We start from the raw sequence: 13,294 nt of genomic DNA on the forward strand, positions 1-13,294 counted from the left end.
TTGAGGCCTCCGCAGTTGCCACGACAGCAGCCTATGCTTCAGGCCCTCTCACCGGATGATGGAACTCCAGCGTCGGCAGAACCCTCTCAGCGGCTTGGAGCATCTGGAACGGCCGCTTCCTCCCCGGAGACTGCGGCTCCCAAAGTCCACAGGCCGCACTGGTTGGAGCTCGGCGACAGATCCCAGGCTCCGCGGTGTTTAAAGTTCAGCGCCGCCCCGCATCTGGACGCTCCACTGACTGCAGCTCCGCGATGTTGGGGTCGGCGGGCTCAGCACTCCGCAGCCCACCGCACGCCGACCCAGGTAAGGCATCGCCTGCTCTCTGATGGCGCTTCAGCGCTGTGTCGCCGCTGAAGTACCGGCAGGAAACGCCGCTCCAGGCTCGTTGGTAGGCCGCGAGGAAGGGGCGAAGATGCCGCTCAGAGAAGAGTCGCATCTCCGACCAGGTAGGGAATGAGAAAAAAAAGTTTCCCCCTTCCCTGCCCCCTCGCCCCCCACATATAAAAGATTAGACCTCCAAAACAAACACTATTAACACACTAAAAATAAAGAAAAGGGTGTAAGGAATAACAGCCGCTGGCAGGGATGCCACACTCGACGGCGCCCCCTTCACTGAGAGTGGGAGTGCAAGGCATTTGTTGTTTGAGTGAAACAGGAACCAGTGTCCCTAAACACTAACTCTCTTTTAAAAGACTCCCACTTCTCAGATATTGTTTTATCCGCAGACATTTGCTCCCAATCTAATTTTGCTGAGGGCTCACTTGCACTATTGACATCAGCATTCTCCAATTTAGCTTAACCTGAAAATAAACTTTTCCATATCTGCTTTGAAGCATACAGAATGGTGATCATGTTTTAAAAATGCCCGCAAACGACATTTCCACCACCTACCCAGTATAGGTAGTTTGTGAAAAGTCACCACAAGTTAATGGACCTCCATCTTCACAATTCAATTCCCTTTTGTTTCAGATCGTGGCGACGTCAGTGGGATTCTGGATGCCCCAGAGGTGATCATCAATGGCGTCATATTTACCAGCAAGTGGTGCCATATCTGTAAGGTCTACCGTCCCCCAAGATGTCGACACTGCTACAGCTGTGATGTGTGTGCAGAGGTAAATCGAGAACAAATTTGATCCATTGTTCTTTGAGGAATTCTCCTTGATTGATTGTTCGGAGTTATGTAAGGTCACTGCAGTTCATTGAGTGCCTGCTAGGAGAGCAGTGGGTAAAGTATATACAGTGTCCATGGGCAATATTTTGGGCATCTGTTTTTCTGTAACAAGGCTGCCACAAAGAATTATAGACAAATGTCCTCGGGCAATACTTGGCCTGAAAAAGTGACTGAAGATGATCGTTTCTCTCAGTTCAGAACAGGGTTAAGTAAATTTTTCCACTTGCCCATTATGGGTTCCCTGAGGGTAGCTATAGATGAGCAATACATGCTAGCCAAGCCAACGATGCTGAGTTGTTGTGAATGAATTAGTTGGAGATAGCACAGTCCAGAATCACACAGTTGTGTTCTGTTCGTCAGAGTCATACAGCATGGACACAGTCCTTTTGATCCAATTTGCCAACCAAGGTGCCCCATCTACCCTAATCCCAACTGCCCACATGTGACCCATGTCCCTCTAAACCTTTTCTATCCATGTACCTGTCCAAATGTGATTGTAGTATTTGCCTCAACTACCGCCTTTGGCACCTGTTCCATATACCCACCACTCTATGTGTAAATAAAAAGCCCCTCACATTCCTATTAAATCTTTCCCAAAATTTCCCAAATTCATTCGAATTACGTTTAGGTCATTAGCAGGGAGATTTTTTTGTGGTGCATTGTGCTGGTTGAGCTGTTGGATGATCAAAGTGTAACTGATCTGACTATGAAAATGGGAAAAAGGCAGAGAATTAAAATATTTTTAAAGATAGATTATTTTAATACAGCTATCAGAAAACTATTGAAATGGTTTATATAATGTACAAAAAATTGCTTTGTGCTGAAATTGTCAATTCTGTGTTGTCAACAGGATCTAGACCTTCACTGTTTCTTCTTGATTAAGTGCATTGGAAAAAGAAACCATCGTTTTTTCTACATTTTACTCTTTTCCCTAACCGTCTATTTTCTTCTCATGTTTTCCTTCTGCACAATTTTCCTAGTGAAGAATCCCAATTCAACATTTCTACCCAAGTTCACCACGTATCCTTTTACTGGCATTTGAAAGTTGTTATGAGCACAGTATATCCCACATTGCAAATTGCTTAATAAATTAGACTCCAGCATTACAGATAATTAAGCAATACAGAAGTAGCCTATTGAGATTAGTGATGGATCCTGCATCATTTCACCCCAGTAATACCGGAAGTGGCGGCGCTGGGAACGGCTGCGGCTCGCCTGCAGTCCGTTTGTCTTTACTTTTTTGTGTTGTTTTTTTTTCGTTTTGTGTAGTTGCGTTTTTGGTTTTTATGTTGTGTTTATGTGGGGGGGGTGGTTGAAACGGGGTCTGCTGTCTCTCCCTTGGGGGGAATACGACTTTTTTGTCGTATCCCCCCTCTCTGCCTCCGTCTGCGCTGTGGCCTAATGGCGGAGCTGGCGACCTCGGGACTCCGGAGGCAGCCTGTCAGGACTTGTCCTGGGCTCGCTCCCGTGAGGGCGGCCCAGCTCGGGGCTGGAGCTGCGCTCCCGTGAGGACGGCCTGGCGAGGGGCCGAGACTCTCCCGCGAGGGGCTGTGGCACTCCCGTCGGAGTGGCCCAGCCCGAGGGAGGAACGGCACTCCCGTCGGTGTGGCCCAGCCCGAGGGAGGAACGGCACTCCCGTCGGAGTGGCCCAGCCCGAGGGAGAACGGCACTCCCGTCGGAGTGGCCAAGCCCGAGGGAGGAACGGCACTCCCGTCGGAGTGGCCCAGCCCGAGGGAGGAACGGCACTCCCGTCGGAGTGGGCCAGCCCGAGGGAGGAACGGCACTCCCGTCGGAGTGGCCCAGCCCGAGGGAGAACGGCACTCCCGTCGGAGTGGCCAAGCCCGAGGGAGGAACGGCACTCCCGTCGGAGTGGCCAGCCCGAGGGAGGAACGGCACTCCCGTCGGAGTGGGCCAGCCCGAGGGATGAACGGCACTCCCGTCGGAGTGGCCCAGCCCGAGGGAGAACGGCTCTCCCGTCGGAGTGGCCCAGCCCGAGGGAGAACGGCACTCCCGTCGGAGTGGCCCAGCCCGAGGGAGGAACGGCACTCCCGTCGGAGTGGCCCAGCTCGAGGGAGGAACGGCACTCCCGTCGGAGTGGCCCAGCTCGAGGGAGGAACGGCACTCCCGTCGGAGTGGCCCAGCTCGAGGGAGGAACGGCACTCCCGTCGGAGTGGCCCAGCTCGAGGGAGGAACGGCACTCACGTGAGGGCGATCCGGCTCGGGGCTGGGACGGTGCTCCGGTGGCTGGGACGGCGTTCTTGCGGCGGTGACCTGAGTCCTGGGTTAAGCCGCGGGCCAGCGGCTGCGTATGCTGGACTGGAGGGCGGCAGCTTCGACCACCCCCGGGCCGCGGTGTTTGAGCCGGCCCGTTGCGGGGTTTGGTGAGCCGCGGGACTGTTGTGCCATCGCCCGGTGGGGAATCGCCTCAGCGCAGAGGGAGAAGAGGAGGGAAGAGACAGTAACCCTAAGATTTTTTTGCCTCCACCACAGTGAGGAGGTGCTTGGTGGACTCACTGTGGTGGATGTTAATTTGTGTTTACTGTTGTTTATTATTGTATGATGTATGTATGACTGCAGGCACGAAATTTCGTTCAGACCGTAAGGTCTGAATGACAATAAAGGGATTCAATTCAATTCAATTCAATTCAATTCAATAAACACCCAGATTAAAGACAGCCCTCACGTTAGGTTACAATGCTGGCACCATACAGGGCAACCGCGCCAATAGCCTCTCGTCTTTTTCTTCTTTTGCTATTTTGGTCTGTGTTTACTGTGTTTACTTGTGTGTTATTAGTGTACCTTCAGTTTTTGTATTATGTGGGGGTGGGGAAAAACTTTTAAATCTCTTTCCTCGACGGCGCGAGCCTGCATCGACCAAAGCTCACGGGAATTCTCAGGAAACCGAAGCCGAGGTGCGGGCGTGCGTCGCCAAAGCTCGAGGGCCCGAGTCGAGGCACGAGCGGGCAAATGTCTTCCGTAGACGGGTGTGTTTTAAACAACGGGGGGGGGGAGGAGGGGTGGGAGGTGAAGTCAGTCGCAGTGCGAGCAGACGGCAGGCAGATCCATTGTCACGTCGTCAGCGAAAAAAGACAAGCGTTTTTAATTCAAAGTTGGATCGATTTTGTGAACATTTGAATTAATAATTCAAGAAATAAAGCACACCCTTTGCAGGTAAGCCGATTTTTTACTCCAGGGGGTAAATCTCTACCAGAATATGTCAAAATATTCCCGTTCACACGTCGTTTTTTCAAGTAGATGTGATCACACACAAACAAATAAATACACACACACACACACATCTCCCACACACACTCCTCCCACACACACCTCCCACACACCCCTCCCACACACACCTCCCACACACACCTCCCACACACACCTCCCACACACACCTCCCACACACACACCCCTCCCACACACACCTCCCACACACCCCTCCCACACACACACCCCTCCCACACACACCTCCCACACACACACCCCTCCCACACACACACCCCTCCCACACACCCCTCCCACACACACCTCCCACACACCCCTCCCACACACACCTCCCACACACACCTCCCACACACACCTCCCACACACACACCCCTCCCACCCACACCTCCCACACACACCCACATCCAAGATCAGAGTTTTATAGATATATGGATATGATGTATCCTGTTGCTTTTTTGTATGACTGTTGGCAAATCAAATTCCTTGTCTGTTTACACACTTGGCTAATAAATTAATTACAATTACAATTAAAACATTACAATTAAGTAGACCTCTTGGAATTCCATGGTGCATTTTTCCAAAACATAAATCTTAATTATCTAGAGTGCAACAAGATTAATTTCTGTAATGTTGCAGTTGCTCTAAACCCCAATGCATATGTTTCTAGAGCTTTAGATGGTAAATTGATCAGTGAAGTAACCAGATTGTGTTCAGTTGTGCAAGGCAGAGAAGGAAGTGTAATAATATTCCTGAATATAATGTTGGACATATTCAGGAATAGGGAACAAGTTTCTCCTCCTCCCACATAACAGTGATGACCCATTTCTTAGCTGAAGATTCATTAAACAATTTACTTGTCTCTTTTAATGTTGATTGCAAGAAATTATATTTTCCTTAATAATGTTTTGCAGTTTTATTCTTGCAACAATTTCACTTCTTGCTTCTGTGCCGTTATTTTTCTCTTTCGCTTTTCAGATACCTCATTGCAGCTGGAATGAACACATATGAGCAGGTACAAGTAAAGATAACAGTTGTAATTTAATTTTCACTTTATTTAAACACAGAAACAAGGATTTAACTTAATTAGTCTGTGTTTAGGGTTCACACGAGCCTCTCCCCACCCTTATTTATTCATCCCATGACATGTATTTCTCTGGCTTCCCTTGAAGCCATTCGTGTCATTTGCCTTAATTATTGTTCAAAATACTAACTGCTGTTATGGCAAAGGAGTTTTCTGAATCACCTTTTGGATTTAGTGGTGGTGATTCCTTGTCTTGCTACCTGCCATAAAGCATAGATTAGCCATTTTAAATCAGTTGAGTTGTTGAAGTCATTAAACACTTCACTCAAACCCTAGTATATGCTCATTGACCTTTAATCAATGAATTTGAAATGTAAGACTAATTGGTCAAAATATTTTATCGTGGTTGTTGTGAGATTGCCCTCTGGAAGAACCGGTCACAAGAGGCTCCCAGTACAAAGAAACAAATTAAATCTGGTCCTGATGTGACATGGTAAAGCTCATGGCCTCTGACTTACTGAGTTTCCTGTTATGTTACGATGTTCAATTTGGTTCTGAGCTGTTTCAATGCCATTGTGATGAATTACCATGTGAGCCTGGGGGGTGGGCTGTGGGTGCAGGGTGGGGGATGGGCTGTGGGTGCAGGGTGGGGGATGGGCTGTGGGTGCAGGGTGGGGGATGGGTTGTGGGTGCAGGGTGGGGGATGGGCTGTGGGTGCAGGGTGGGGGATGGGCTGTGGGTGCAGGGTGGGGGATGGGCGGTGGGTGCAGGGTGGGGGATGGGCTGTGGGTGCAGGGTGGGGGATGGGCTGTGGGTGCAGGGTGGGGGATGGGCTGTGAGTGCAGGGTGGGGGATGGGCTGTGGGTGCAGGGTGGGGGATGGGCTGTGGGTGCAGGGTGGGGGTTGGGCTGTGGGTGCAGGGTGGGGGATGGGCTGTGTGTGCAGGGTGGGGGATGGGCTGTGGGTGCAGGGTGGGGGATGGGCTGTGGGTGCAGGGTGGGGGATGGGCTGTGGGTGCAGGGTGGGGGATGGGCTGTGGGTGCAGGGTGGGGGATGGGCTGTGGGTGCAGGGTGGGGGATGGGCTGTGGGTGCAGGGTGGGGGATGGGCTGTGGGTGGGGGATGGGCTGTGGGTGCAGGGTGGGGGATGGGCTGTGGGTGCAGGGTGGGGGATGGGCTGTGGGTGCAGGGTGGGGAAGAAAAGTCCACAGGGACTGGAGTCAAGTCACTTGGTGTAAAATCAAAATACTGCAGTGCTGGAACTCTGAAATAACAACTGGAAACACCCACTGAATATATTTATTTTATACTTTGCTGATATTACCTGATTTTCACCCAGAGAGTTGTGCATCTGTGGTTTTCATCCTAAGAGTTGTGAATCTGTGGAAATCTCTGCTTCAGAAGGCAGTGGAGGCCAATTCTCTGGATGGTTTCAAGTGAGAGTTAGATAGAGCTGTTAAAGAAAGCGGAGTCAAGGGGTATGGGGAGAAGGCAGGAACGGGGCACTGATTGTGTGGTTAATCAGTCATGATCACAGTGGATGGTGGCGCTGGCTTGTAGGGGCAAATGGCCTACTCCTGCACCTATTCTCTATTGTCCATTGACTGATCAATATGATGTTCTTGCTGACAGATTATGAGGACATATAAACATGAAAGGAATCCATTTGATAAAGGAATGTTGGAGAAATTTACTGTCCTGTTGTTCGGTCACCAGCTATCGAGGTAAGATTGCCTTGTAAAATAAGAACTTGAGACAACGTAATGTATTGGCCAATCTGTATTATTTAAATACAGAAATGTTATTCAATCAATGAGTGAATTCCCGGTTTTACCCTGTGAGAAATATTTGCTTTCCACCCATCCTGCAGCTAAATTAACTTTTCCTTCCAGTTCCAATGAAGGGTCTTTGACCTAAAATCTTAACTCAATTTCTCTTCCTACAGATGTAGCCTGATCGGCTGAATATTTCCAGCATTTTCTGGTTTTATTGTGGCATTTAAATAAACCTCCTTGAGGGAGGATTTCTGCTGTCTGGCATCAGGCCACAGCAAATTCACATCCTGAAGTGTCCCAGCAATGGACACTGCTGTGTGAGGATCTTTACCAGAAGAACTGCGATGGTTCAAGATGGTAGTCCACCATCGCTTTCTCAAGGGCAATTGAAAATAGGCAATAAATGCAGATCCTATTAGGGACACTTGAAAATATATTGATTTTCTTTAGCCAGAGGGTGGTGAATCTGTGGAATTCATTGCTACAGATCGCTGAGGAGGCCAAGACATTAAGTATTTTAAAAGAGGAGATTTATAGGTTTTTGATTAGTAAGGGTGTCAAAGGTTGGGGGAGAAGGCAGAATGGGGTTGAGAAAGAAAAACAGATCAGTTATGATTGAATGGTGGAGTTAACTTGATGGGCCGAATGGTCTATTTTTGCTCCTATGTGTTATGGTCTTATAGACTTCTTATGGTTCTAGCTGTATTGTAAGTCTGAACATCAGCATTACTAATTTAATTCACTTTGTTTTATTTTAGTTGCAAAAAAAAGAATGAACTCACCGTGCTCCCAAGTTCTCTGGTGGAATGTCCGTCCGTCAGTTCAAAGTGTGCGGACACCACATCTGCCACTTTTATAGCCATCCTATCTCGTTCCAATGCTGTTGTTCCACTACCTGTCGCTTTTGTTCCTACTTTACCCAACCGCCCTCAAAGTGCCCCCTTGCCCACTTTCTCTTACCTTAATGAAAACTCTGGTGCTCCATTTCAAACTCTTTCCTCTCAACTGGCCTATTTACCTGTTACCACATTAGCTACCCATTCCCCTGATAATACCCACGCCAGCCTCACTTTCCAGCAGCCCTTTGGAAAGCAACAGATTGTGTCACCTGGATGATTCTTGTGTCGTGATCAAACAGTGAGTACCTCTCAACAATAATAATATGTTAATTAATGAATGAAAATCTAGTTCAACAGAAAATTAAAACCAAAAGAAAACAAATATTTTAACTTCTGACCATTTTCTTCAGGAATTGTCAGCTATTGTTTACAGGGATTGTCTTTTGCAGGCTCCAGCACAAATGTGACATTTGGGCAAAATGATTCTCCCTCAACGTGGATCAAAAAGTTAGCAATTCACAAACATCTGTGAGGACAGGAAGAGGCATAGAGGTAACATTCTACAAGTGTGACTTAGAATAGAATAGAATAGTTTCTTTATTGTCATTGTAACATGAACCATGTACAACGAAATTTAAAAATGTCAGCCAGTCAGTGCACCATTCAAACATTTCTAAAAGCTAACGATACATACAGAGGCCCGGGACCGTTGGAGACAGTGGAGGAGGGTCAGGGCAGTGAGTACTTAAATCGGGCGAGGGGCTTGTTTTCACAGAGGCCCGGGACCGTTGGAGACAGTGGAGGAGGGTCAGGGCGGTGAGTACTTAAATCGGGCGCGGGGCTTGTTTTCACAGAGGCCCGGGACCGTTGGAGCGAGTGGAGGAGGGTCAGGGCTTTTACCGAAATCTGTAACGTTCCACACTCCATAGGGAGGGTTCTGGTGGAAGCCGCTGATTGGCGGAAGCAGACTAGAGGAAGCAGCTGATTGGGTGCAACCTTAGGTTAGCATTTCTGCTTTCTGGTTAAAGGTACAGTGCTTTAGTAAAGGTACAGTGGGCTAAAGGTACAGTGCTTTTTGTTTATATAATAAAGGTGCAGTTTAAAGGGCAAGAGGGAGCAGCTGTTTGTGTCAGATACCTGCTGATTTCTCCCAGCAGTTTCTATTGTATTATACTGGTATCGGATCCAGGGTAAGGCGAGAGAATGACAGTCAGAGCAGTGTACTGTTCTGGATGTCAGATGTGGGAGGTCATGGTGTCGGATGGCCCTCCAGACGTCCACATCTGCACCAGGTGCAAAGAGATGGGGCTCCTAAGGGACCGTATTAGGTTCCTGGAGCAGCAGCTCGATGACCTCTGTCTGGTCAGGGAGAGTGACGAGGTCATAGAGGGGAGTTACAGGGAGGTGGTCACTCCAAAACCACGGGAGAGAGACATGTGGGTCACGCTAAGGGGCAGAGGCAGGAACGAGAGGGCAAGGGGCAGAGGCAGGAACGAGTGAGTACTCCAATGTCGGTACACCTTGCAAATAAGTACTCCTGTTTGAGTACGGATGGGGGTGACAGCCTACCCGGGGGTAGCGACAGCGGACGGGCCTCCAGCACAGAGACCGGCCCTGTTGCTCCGAAAGGTAGGGAAAAAAAGAAGAGGGCAATAGTAATTGGGGACTCTATTGTTAGGGGGTCGGATAGGCGATTCTGTGGACGCAGTCGGGAGACCAGGATGGTGGTCTGCCTCCCTGGTGCCAAGGTCTCGGACATGTCTCAACGCATCCAAGATATCCTGAAATCAGAGGGAGAGGAGCCTGAGGTCGTGGTACATATAGGTACCAATGACATAGGTAAAAAAAGTGAAGAGGTCCTGAAGGGAGGATTTAGGGAGTTGGGAGGAGAGTTAAGGAAAAGGACCAAAAAGGTAACAATCTCAGGATTACTGCCTGTACCACGCGACAGTGAGAGTAGGAATGGAGCGAGGTGGAGGATAAATGCGTGGCTGAAAGACTGGTGCAGAGGGCAGGGATTCAAGTTTCTGGATCATTGGGACTTCTTTTGGGGAAGGTGGGACCTGTACAGAAAGGATGGGTTGCACTTGAACCCGAGGGGGACCAATATCCTGGCGGGGAAATTTGCAAAGGTCACTGGGGAGACTTTAAACTAGAATGGTTGGGGCGAGGGACTCAAATAGAGAAAGCTAGTAGACAGAATGGGAGGCAGGAAGCAGAAAAGGGAAGCACTCGGACACAAGAGGAGAAAGAAAAAAAAGGAAATAAACAGAGAATAAGAGACGGGGGGTTTCTTAAATGTGCATATTTTAATGCTAGGAGCATTGTAAGAAAGGTGGATGAGCTTAAGAGTCTGGATAGACACCTGGAAGTATGATGTTGTGGCGATCAGTGAAACATGGTTGCAGGAGGGCTGTGATTGGAAACTAAATATTCCAGGATTTCGTTGCTTCAGGTGTGATAGAATTGGAGGGGCAAGAGGTGGAGGTGTTGCATTGCTAGTCAGGGAAGATATTACAGCAGTGCTTTGGCAGGATAGATTGGAGGGCTCATCTAGGGAGGCTATTTGGGTGGAACTGAGAAGTGGGAAAGGTGTAGCAACACTTATAGGGGTGTATTATAGACTGCCAAATGGGGAACGAGAATTGGAAGAGCAAATATGTAAGGAGATAGCAGATATTAGTAGTAAGCACAAGGTAGTGATTGTGGGAGATTTCAACTTTCCACACATAGACTGGGAAACACATTCTGTAAATGGGCTGGATGGTTTGGAGTTTGTAAAATGTGTGCAGGATAGTTTTTTGCAGCAATACATAGAGGTACCTACTAGAGGAGGGGCAGTGCTGGACCTCCTGTTAGGAAATGAGACGGGACAGGTGGCGGAGGTATGCGTTGGGCAGCACTTTGGGTCCAGTGATCACAATACCATTAGTTTCAATATAATTATGGAGAGGGTCAGAACTGGACCTAGAGTTGAGATTTTTGATTGGAGAAAGGCTAACTTTGATGAGATGCGAGATGATTTAAAAGGAGTGAACTGGGACATTTTGTTTTATGGGAAAGATGTAGAAGAGAAATGGAGGACATTTAAAGGGGAAATTTTAAGAGCACAGAATCTTTATGTTCCTGTTCGGTTGAAAGGAAACAGTAAAAATTGGAAAGAGCCCTGGTTTTCAAGGGAAATTGGACATCTTGTTCAGAAAAAGAGGGAGATCTACAATAATTATAGGCAGCATGAAGTAAATGAGGTGCTTGAGGAGTATAAGGAACGTAAAAAGAATCTTAAGAAATAAATTAGAAAAGCTAAAAGAAGATATGAGGTTGCTTTGGCAAGTAAGGTGAAAGTAAATCCAAAGGGTTTCTACAGCTATATAAATAGCAAAAGGATAACGAGGGATAAAATTGGTCCATTGGAGAGACAGAGTGGACAGCTATCTGCAGAGCCAAAAGAGATGGGGGAGATATTGAACAATTTATTTTCTTCGGTATTCACCAAGGAGAAGGATATTGAATTATGTGAGGTAAGGGAAACTAGTAGAGTAGCTATAGATACTATGAGGTTCAAAGTAAAAGAAGTACTGACACTTTTGAAAAATATAAAAGTGGATAAGTCTCCAGGTCCTGACAGGATATTCCCTAGGACATTGAGGGAAGTTAGTGTAGAAATAGCCGGGGCTATGACAGAAATATTTCAAATGTCATTAGAAACGGGAATAGTCCCCGAGGATTGGCGTACTGCGCATGTTGTTCCATTGTTTAAAAAGGGTTCTAAGAGTAAACCTAGCAACTATAGACCTGTTAGTTTGACTTCAGTGGTGGGCAAATTAATGGAAAAGATACTTAGAGAATATATATATAAGCATCTGGATAAACAGGGTCTGATTAGGAACAGTCAACATGGATTTGTGCCTGGAAGGTCATGTTTGACTAATCTTCTTGAATTTTTTGAAGAGGTTACTAGGGAAATTGACGAGGGTAAAGCAGTGGATGTTGTCTATATGGACTTTAGTAAGGCCTTTGACAAGGTTCCTCATGGAAAGTTGGTTAAGAAGGTTCAACTGTTGGGTATAAATGCAGGAATAGCAAGATGGATTCAACAGTGGCTGAATGGGAGAAGCCAGAGGGTAATGGTGGATGGCTGTTTGTCTGGTTGGAGGCAGGTGACTAGTGGGGTACCTCAGGGATCTGTGTTGGGTCCTTTGTTGTTTGTCATGTACATCAATGATCTGGATGAAGGTGTGGTAAATTGGATTAGTAAGTATGCAGATGATACCAAGATAGGGGGTGTTGTGGATAATGAAGAGGATTTCCAAAGTCTACAGGGTGATTTAGGCCATTTGGAAAAATGGGCTGAAAGATGGCAGATGGAGTTTAATGCTGATAAATGTGAGGTGCTACACCTTGGCAGGACAAATCAAAATAGGACGTACATGGTAAATGGTAGGGAATTGAAGAATACAGTTGAACAGAGGGATCTGGGAATAACCGTGCATAGTTCCTTGAAGGTGTAATCTCATATAGATAGGGTGGTAAAGAAAGCTTTTGGTATGCTAGCCTTTATAAATCAGAGCATTGAGTATAGAAGCTGGGATGTAATGTTAAAATTGTACAAGGCATTGATGAGACCAAATCTGGAGTATGGTGTACAATTTTGGTCGCCCAATTATAGGAAGGATGTCAACAAAATAGAGAGAGTACAGAGGAGATTTACTAGAATGTTGCCTGGGTTTCAACAACTAAGTTACAGAGATAGGTTGAATAAGTTAGGTCTTTATTCTCTGGAGCACAGAAGGTTAAGGGGGGACTTGATAGAGGTCTTTAAAATGATGAGAGGGATAGACAGAGTTGATGTGGACAAGCTTTTTCCTTTGAGAATAGGGAAGATTCAAACAAGAGGACATGACTTCAGAATTAAGGGACAGAAGTTTAGGGGTAACATGAGGGGGAACTTCTTTACTCAGAGAGTGGTAGCGGTGTGGAATGAGCTTCCAGTGGAAGCGGTGGAGGCAGGTTCGTTGGTATCATTTAAAAATAAATTGGATAGGCATATGGATGAGAAGGGAATGGAGGGTTATGGTATGAGTGCAGGCAGGTGGGAAAAAAGTTGTTCGGCACGGACTTGTAGGGCCGAGATGGCCCGTTTCCGTGCTGTAATTGTTATATGGTTATATGGTTATATATCACCCATCCCTTCTCTCCACAGATGCTGCCTGTCCCGCTGTATTACTTCAGCACTTTGTGTCTATCTTCTCCACAGATGCTGCCTG

The 13,294-nt window shown here is 47.3% G+C and overlaps 1 long non-coding RNA gene across 1 annotated transcript; it reads left to right on the forward strand.

Annotated features, from left to right (window-relative positions):
* Positions 1–834: 834 nt before the first annotated feature.
* LOC116982146 lies at positions 835–7,089 on the forward strand. Its single transcript, XR_004414371.1, has 3 exons — positions 835–1,112; positions 5,369–5,405; positions 7,046–7,089. It is a non-coding gene; the product is annotated as an uncharacterized LOC116982146 (long non-coding RNA).
* Positions 7,090–13,294: the final 6,205 nt, after the last annotated feature.

The sequence above is a fragment of the Amblyraja radiata genome, chromosome 16, assembly GCF_010909765.2.
Source record: "Amblyraja radiata isolate CabotCenter1 chromosome 16, sAmbRad1.1.pri, whole genome shotgun sequence".
In the NCBI taxonomy this organism is placed as follows: Eukaryota; Metazoa; Chordata; class Chondrichthyes; order Rajiformes; family Rajidae; genus Amblyraja; species Amblyraja radiata.